The sequence below is a fragment of the Penaeus japonicus genome, unplaced genomic scaffold, assembly GCF_977035675.1.
Source record: "Penaeus japonicus unplaced genomic scaffold, GWHDUDI00000001_assembly GWHDUDI00000003, whole genome shotgun sequence".
In the NCBI taxonomy this organism is placed as follows: Eukaryota; Metazoa; Arthropoda; class Malacostraca; order Decapoda; family Penaeidae; genus Penaeus; species Penaeus japonicus.
The window spans coordinates 32,686,551-32,694,050 of record NW_028234405.1 but is presented as its reverse complement, the minus strand read 5'-3'; the positions used below and the strand labels follow the sequence as shown (position 1 = coordinate 32,694,050).

Sequence of the window (7,500 nt, the reverse complement as noted above, 5' to 3'; positions counted from 1 at the left end):
TTGTCCTTCCTTCCCTCTATTTATCTCATCCATGGCATCGGTCAAGTATATTTTTATATTTTCAATTACGTTTCCTCCCCCACATCACTCCTGAATGTCATGTAACTCCTACCCTCCGGATTATTCTTATCTTCCAGTACACTGGTTTTATCATCATAAGTACATCATAGATCTTTGCTCTCGTTTAAGAGAGATTTACTGGTTCCATTTCAGTGACAAACCGTTCGCTCGCTTGCCATCAATACGTTCGCTTCGGTGTTCCGTATGAGCGATAGAAACTCATGAAGTTTCTTTTGATCTTTCTCTTTCTGTCTTTCTCTCTATTTACCTTTCACTCTCTTTATCTCGGGATAGAAACTCACAAAGTTTCTTCTGCTCTCTCTCCTTTTTTTCTCTCTCTCTCTTTCTCTCGCAATAGAAACTCACAAAGTTTCTTCTGCTTTCTCTCCCTCTTTCTCTCTCTCTCTTACTCTCTATTTATCTTGCGATACAAACTCACAAAGTTTCTTCTGCTTTCTCTCTCTCTCTTACTCTCTATTTATCTTGCGATAGAAACTCACAAAGTTTCTTCTGCTTTCTCTCTCTCTCTTACTCTCTATTTATCTTGCGATAGAAACTCACAAAGTTTCTTCTGCTTTCTCTCCCTATTTCTCTCTCTCTCTTACTCTCTATTTATCTTGCGATACAAACTCACAAAGTTTCTTCTGCTTTCTCTCTCTCTCTTACTCTCTATTTATCTTGCGATAGAAACTCACAAAGTTTCTTCTGCTTTCTCTCCCTCTTTCTCTCTCTCTCTTACTCTCTATTTATCTTGCGATAGAAACTCACAAAGTTTCTTCTGCTTTCTCTCCCTATTTCTCTCTCTCTTACTCTCTATTTATCTTGCGATACAAACTCACAAAGTTTCTTCTGCTTTCTCTCCCTATTTCTCTCTCTCTTACTCTCTATTTATCTTGCGATAGAAACTCACAAAGTTTCTTCTGCTTTCTCTCCCTCTTTCTCTCTCTCTCTTACTCTCTATTTATCTTGCGATAGAAACTCACAAAGTTTCTTCTGCTTTCTCTCCCTATTTCTCTCTCTCTCTTACTCTCTATTTATCTTGCGATAGAAACTCACAAAGTTTCTTCTGCTTTCTCTCCTTTTTCTCTCTTTTTCTTACCTCTATTTATCTTGCATCTTGCGATAGAAACTCACAAAGTTTCTTCTGCTTTCTCTCCCTATTTCTCTCTCTCTTACTCTCTATTTATCTTGCGATAGAAACTCACAAAGTTTCTTCTGCTTTCTCTCCCTATTTCTCTCTCTCTCTTACTCTCTATTTATCTTGCGATAGAAACTCACAAAGTTTCTTCTGCTTTCTCTCCCTATTTCTCTCTCTCTCTTACTCTCTATTTATCTTGCGATAGAAACTCATAAAGTTTCTTCTGCTTTCTCTCCCTCTTTCTCTCTCTCTCTTACTCTCTATTTATCTTGCGATAGAAACTCACAAAGTTTCTTCTGCTCTCTCTCTCTCTCTCTCTCTCTATCTCACTCTTTATCTCGCGCTCTCTTTCCCTGTTAGTGTAGCTTGAATTTTAAGTCGTTCCCAACCGTTCAGCTTTGGTAATTGGATGAAGGATGATTGTAGTTTGGATTTACATCGCCATTTAACGTCCAAATCCTTGACAACTTATGTGTAGTTCATAAGGATAAGATTGGATGCATACATGTCGCGACACACACACACGCGAATAAGTTTATATATATATATATATATATATATATATATATATATATATATATATTTATATATATATATACATATATATATATACAGATATATATAATTTACAAATATATATTATTTATCTATGTATATGTATATGTGTGCGCGTATGTGTATTTTGGATTCGGGTGTAACACTATCTACATATGTAATATCTACATTTCCACACACACACACACACACACACATATACACACACACATAACACACATACATATATATATAATATATATATATATATATATATATATATATATATATATATATGTGTGTGTGTGTGTGTGTGTGTGTGTGTGTGTGTTGTGTGTGTGTGTGTCACATATAACACACACACATATATATATATACATATATATAAATATATATATATATATATATATATATGTGTGTGTGTGTGTGTGTCTGTGTGTATGTGTGTATACATATGTATGTATCTATGTTAGAGTATCGTTTCTGCTTCCCGTGTGTGTGGGTAATTTATATACATATACATATCTATATATTAATACCTCTGACGAGTTGCCTCTCCTGATTTACCATATGGAGATAAGAAAACAAGAGCTCTCTCCTTGCAACAAACAACTCCTTTCCTCACAAAACAGATGTCCCCAAGGTAAAAATCAAAGGTTACTGGCCTCTCACCTTCCTCAGAAGAATTGCCTCATTACCCTGAAGCATCTACAGCTGTTAACTGAGTTAGGGATTGAGATAGAGCAAGTGCATGAAGTATATGAATACTCCCAATGCGAATATTAATTGCCCTTCATTCACGAAAACATCAAGGCTAGATGGGAAGCAACAAATAAATCCCAACAACTATGTTTTAAGACGCTCTCCAATAGCATTTTTGGCAGGTGTTTGATGAACCTCCTCAAGAGGTTAGAAGGTAGCATGCCGAAGATGTGAAGTCCTCTTTTCAAAAGAGGCCCCGAACCAGGTAATAACAATCTCGAGACAAAAGTCTGTTGCGATTGATTACCCGCAGTATGTTGGCTTCACTCTTTTGGAATTGGATAAATTTCAGTTATATCATAAAGTGTTAAGGCCAACTACAAGAATAAGGTAAAGCTTTGCTACTCTGATACTGACAGTGCTATGATACTGACACCTACACAGCCATTCCTCAAAGGGCCTGCTCGGATTATTGAAATCTGAGGCAGGATATTCTCACAAAGAATTTGTATGTCTGAAACCTAAGACATATCCTTAGTTATCTTCAGGTACAAAGTGAATTTGTCGATCTGTAAAGAGAAGGCTGAAACACTACAATTTCCGTCGAATTATTCAACAGAAAGAGGTGCACTACTTCAATCATGTAAACATCACCAATGTAGGCGGTCAAATGTCAACCACACAGACACGGAAAGGCGGCCTGTCATTGTGCGATGCTAAATGCTGGTATATAAATGCCTATGAATTGTTAGCATATGAACACCCTGATATCACACACCATCAGAAAGCAGAGGAAAGGGAAGATGAGGAGGAGATATTGGGAGATTATGTACCTTATGTAGACCCTGGTAGTGGGGGGGGGGGGAGACGGAGGCGAGGGTGAGAGGGGAAAGGTCTAATCAGCTGTGGCGAAAACAAGCATATCTCGTTCATACCCATTCTCCACCCTCAGACTATACAAAAGATGGAATAATCAGCAAACAACGCGATTCCAGAATGAAAACAACCACTTCAAAAACGCAGGAAAACATGTGGGAAATTACGACAGTGATGTTGAATTTATGTAAAAAGAAAATGTATAATTTATAGTATGTATTTATTTGTAAATAATATTTGTTTTCTAAAACTGCATATATTAAGTAAAAATAATAATGATAAAAAAAAAAACATCCTGAAAGGTACTTTTCACTTTCATTTCCATCTTTCCTCATCACTGCTCCGTGCCCTAGCCTAAGAGGTGACTTCCTCAACCTCTTTGCATACCCGGCAAATATAATAATTGCAGGTGTCACCAATTCGGGAAAGACATACCTTACTTTCAAATAGTCATACAATATCACGGACAATTTGATAATAAAATTATATGTGGAAGTGAATCACAACTTCTAGAAAAAGAATCCTCATTTACAGGTAAACTTGTTAGTAAGGACATTTGAGATCCTACCGAACACAAGACGAATCCGAGTGACCGCATTTTATATATACCGGACGACTGTTTTCTAGGAGCAGCCAACAATGACTTAGTGAGCAATTCATTTACAAAGGGGCGTCGCGAAAACATATCGGTCATACTCCTTATTCAAAATGTATTTATGAGTGGAAAACATAGTCGCAATATATCATTAAACACATATCATTTCATTTTTTTAAAACAAAGAGACCTGGGACAGATCGAATGTTTAGGTGACAGATATATAGTAAGAGTGAAGACAAGCGGATTTTAGAGTTGTAGGAAAGGGCTGTCCTCGGATGGGAGCCTCCTAAAACAACTTTGTGAATATTTTCCTTATCAGATTGTTTACCAATGGTGATCAACACTAACGCAATGCAAATTCTATAGGACTTGTATGAAGATTATAAAAAAAAAACTTATGGATTAGAAAGCATACAATCACTCTTGGATGTTGGTCGTGTGGACTTTGGGAAAGAACATTACACAGTCTGATGTGGAAAAGCTTCTGTCATTCTATCATCGCAACACACATATACCCTTCACAAACATGCCTTTGAAAATGTTATTTCACCATTAATGTCGAATTCTTCCTTGGATTATGAGGTAGCACTAGTAAGGTTTTGTATCCCAGAAATTACTATAGCGTTAAAGCAAATGATGATTTTGCTATTCAGTTTCTCAACATACCTGATAATGGCTCACATATGCTCCAAAGCGGTGTATTTGTAAACATTGTTTACATGTGTAAAATCTAAATACACTTCAATATGAAATATCTAAATATGTTCACAAATTTGATATGTTGGGGCAAACGAGTAATGCACATTTAATGACAGATCTGATAAACACTGATATAATAAATAAGTTTGCGACAGCGCTCGGAAGGGAATGCGGATGGGGGATAGATTTGCTCGCTCAGTCTTTCCCAGTTTTATTTTAGACTGAGGCAGCTTCACGCAACATGCCTTGACTTTTATCATTCTGTTTCAGGCGCTCATTGTAAAACTAGAGCCCTTTTAGTGTTAATTTGAGTGTTTTATTAAATTGAGACACTTGTCTGTCATTATGACGCTTTATCAATGCTGCAGGTAACTAAAATTGTAGTACAGGATCAATATCAGGTCATGATTTTCTTTATACTCATTGTGATAAAATCATTCCTCTTTTATGAGAGGACAAAAAACTGTTTGATTTTCTCGCATTCGTGTACTCTCATAAGCGAATGCAAAATATGTAGATAAGATAAAAGGTAGAGAAGAGGAAGAGAACTTGTGCGTTTAACTGACTGTGAGTGACACAAATAAAGGTGTCAGATCTGGCACAGGGGTGCATTGTAGACAGTGGGCATGGTCTCGTTTTACCCGCACATTCTTCATCACATTCTTACACTTATACTTCGCATTTGACCTCGATAAATCTTATTGTCTTTTAACACCAAGCATGCATAACCTTGCTTATTTTACAGCGAAACACCATTCAGACCTGTTCGCTGCTAAACTATAGAGAAGACAATATATTTTTTCAAGTTCAGCAACAGACACAGCTGAAACCGTTGCGAGGAGGAGATCCGGGTGATATTGGCATATATATCGAAGAGGAGCGGGATTATTGTGTTTTCTTGGTAACATGGCAAAAAAATAATTTCTTTTGTTTCTAAACGTGTTAAGCCTGCGATTTTTTAAATTTTGGTTCGGGTGTTATTGACGATATAAGGGAAGGAAAAAACAACTTCAGATCTGCTATGAAAAGAAGAGGACTAGAAGCTGTTAAATAATTGGCTGCTAGAACGATGAGAGGCGGAGGTCAGAGAAAACAAAAGAACATCAATAGATAGATGATTCGCCCTAGTTGTTCGAGCACTAAAAAGATGTATTTTCCCTTCCCTAGTTGGTTTACGGTCAAGGCTTGTCGTTGTGCGTAATACACAGTTGGGAAAGTATCATCACTGACAACCATGAATCAGTATAATACACCATTATCATCTTATATTGCCGGAGTGAGCAATATAGATTAGGTGTGGTTGAATCGGGGAGTGAGGAGCGGTCTGTGGTAGATGATGTACTGTCCTTTAATGCAGGAATAAATGGCTCTATTAAAGATAATTACACAGAGTTTAGATGGCCAGAATTGTTATATAGACCTAGATAGACTGGTGTTAGTGATTAAAAGCAGTCTGAGGAAAGAGAACGGTACTTTGTTAGGCGATGATGACCACGCGGTGTTATGTAACTCTGCTAAACCCTTTGTATAATTTTTCGTGCTATGTATGCTTAGAAACGAGCAAAAGAGAAAAATGTAATGAATGGTGTAGACTAGAGGATTTCATTTCATGGCACCGCTATTGTTGGATGTAGCAACAATGGATATATATATATATATATATATATATATATATATATATATATCTTTTGGATAATGTATCAATGAGAGTACGACTCGAATTTTCTACAGATAAATTTGTCATCAACACAACATTGAAAAATTCAGAAGAGAAACTAGTGGTCAAGATAGACCCTTGAAAATTACATATAACTACTCTCAAGCCTAGAGATTCAACGAGAGAGGCTGAATAAGACGCCATATAAAACATGTGTAATGGGGAGTCATCAAACTTAAGTTGCTATGGACATGCCGTGGGGGTCGACCATTCCCGAAAAAATATTTATTTTTATGGTTGATATGAAAGCAATGAATCCTATACATTTCGGGCATAATCATTTGAGTAAACTATCTGTTACGGTTAGTAACATTTCTGTATATGATGTAAATACGAGTTTTCCTACCTATTATTCAGACTTGTGCTATCATTCGTTGAATTTATTAGGGTTAGAGAAACAACATTCACTTGATACAAATAGTTTTGTTAATGGCAAGATGATTGCTGTTATAGATTTACAACCAGAAAAACTACAGGATGCAACAGCCATTGAAAATTCTGGAAGCCTCAGGATCGGTATTGAATTATCACAATCGCACGATTCAAATATTGTTCTATTCTTGGTAGGAGATACACGCGGTGTAATCTATGTTTATAGCGATCGCCGGTTACGGACATTCGGGCATAATGAACTGCCTCGAGGTAAAGGACATTTGTTTACAAAATCTCAGAAAAAGACAATGTGCTGCAGTTTTTTTTTTTTTTTTTTTTTTTTTTTTTTTTTTTTTTTTTTTACCTGATCAACTGTGTGTTAGAAAAGATTGTACAACTATAATGATCTTTATGTGGTTAATATCCTTGCGTCCAGCCACAAACCCTGGGTCATTATGATGGGGGCAATATGTATTGTTAATGGAAAGTATAATACTGCCTACTTTGATTCCTATGGAATTCAGCCTCATATCCATTTTCCCTGGTTGCAGGCATTTATCGATATGTATTACGAAAAGCGATTCCTTAACATTAGCAAACATTTTCAAAGCATTGATAGTTTACCCTGTGGTGCATATGTAATTTTCGTTATGTCACATTGATTTTTTTTTTCAAGAAACGATTTTAGATATAATGATAGGAAGGTTATAATGTTTTTGTATAAAAAAAAAAATACAACGCCTCGTCGTGAGTGGTTATTTTGCAATCTCTCTAAGCAAAATAGAAAGTGAAAAATTATTTTGT

The 7,500-nt window shown here is 36.2% G+C and overlaps 1 pseudogene; it reads left to right on the top strand.

Annotated features, from left to right (window-relative positions):
* The window catches only part of LOC147472161 (uncharacterized), an 11,847-nt pseudogene that overhangs the window by 1,841 nt on the left and 2,506 nt on the right, over window positions 1-7,500 (top strand).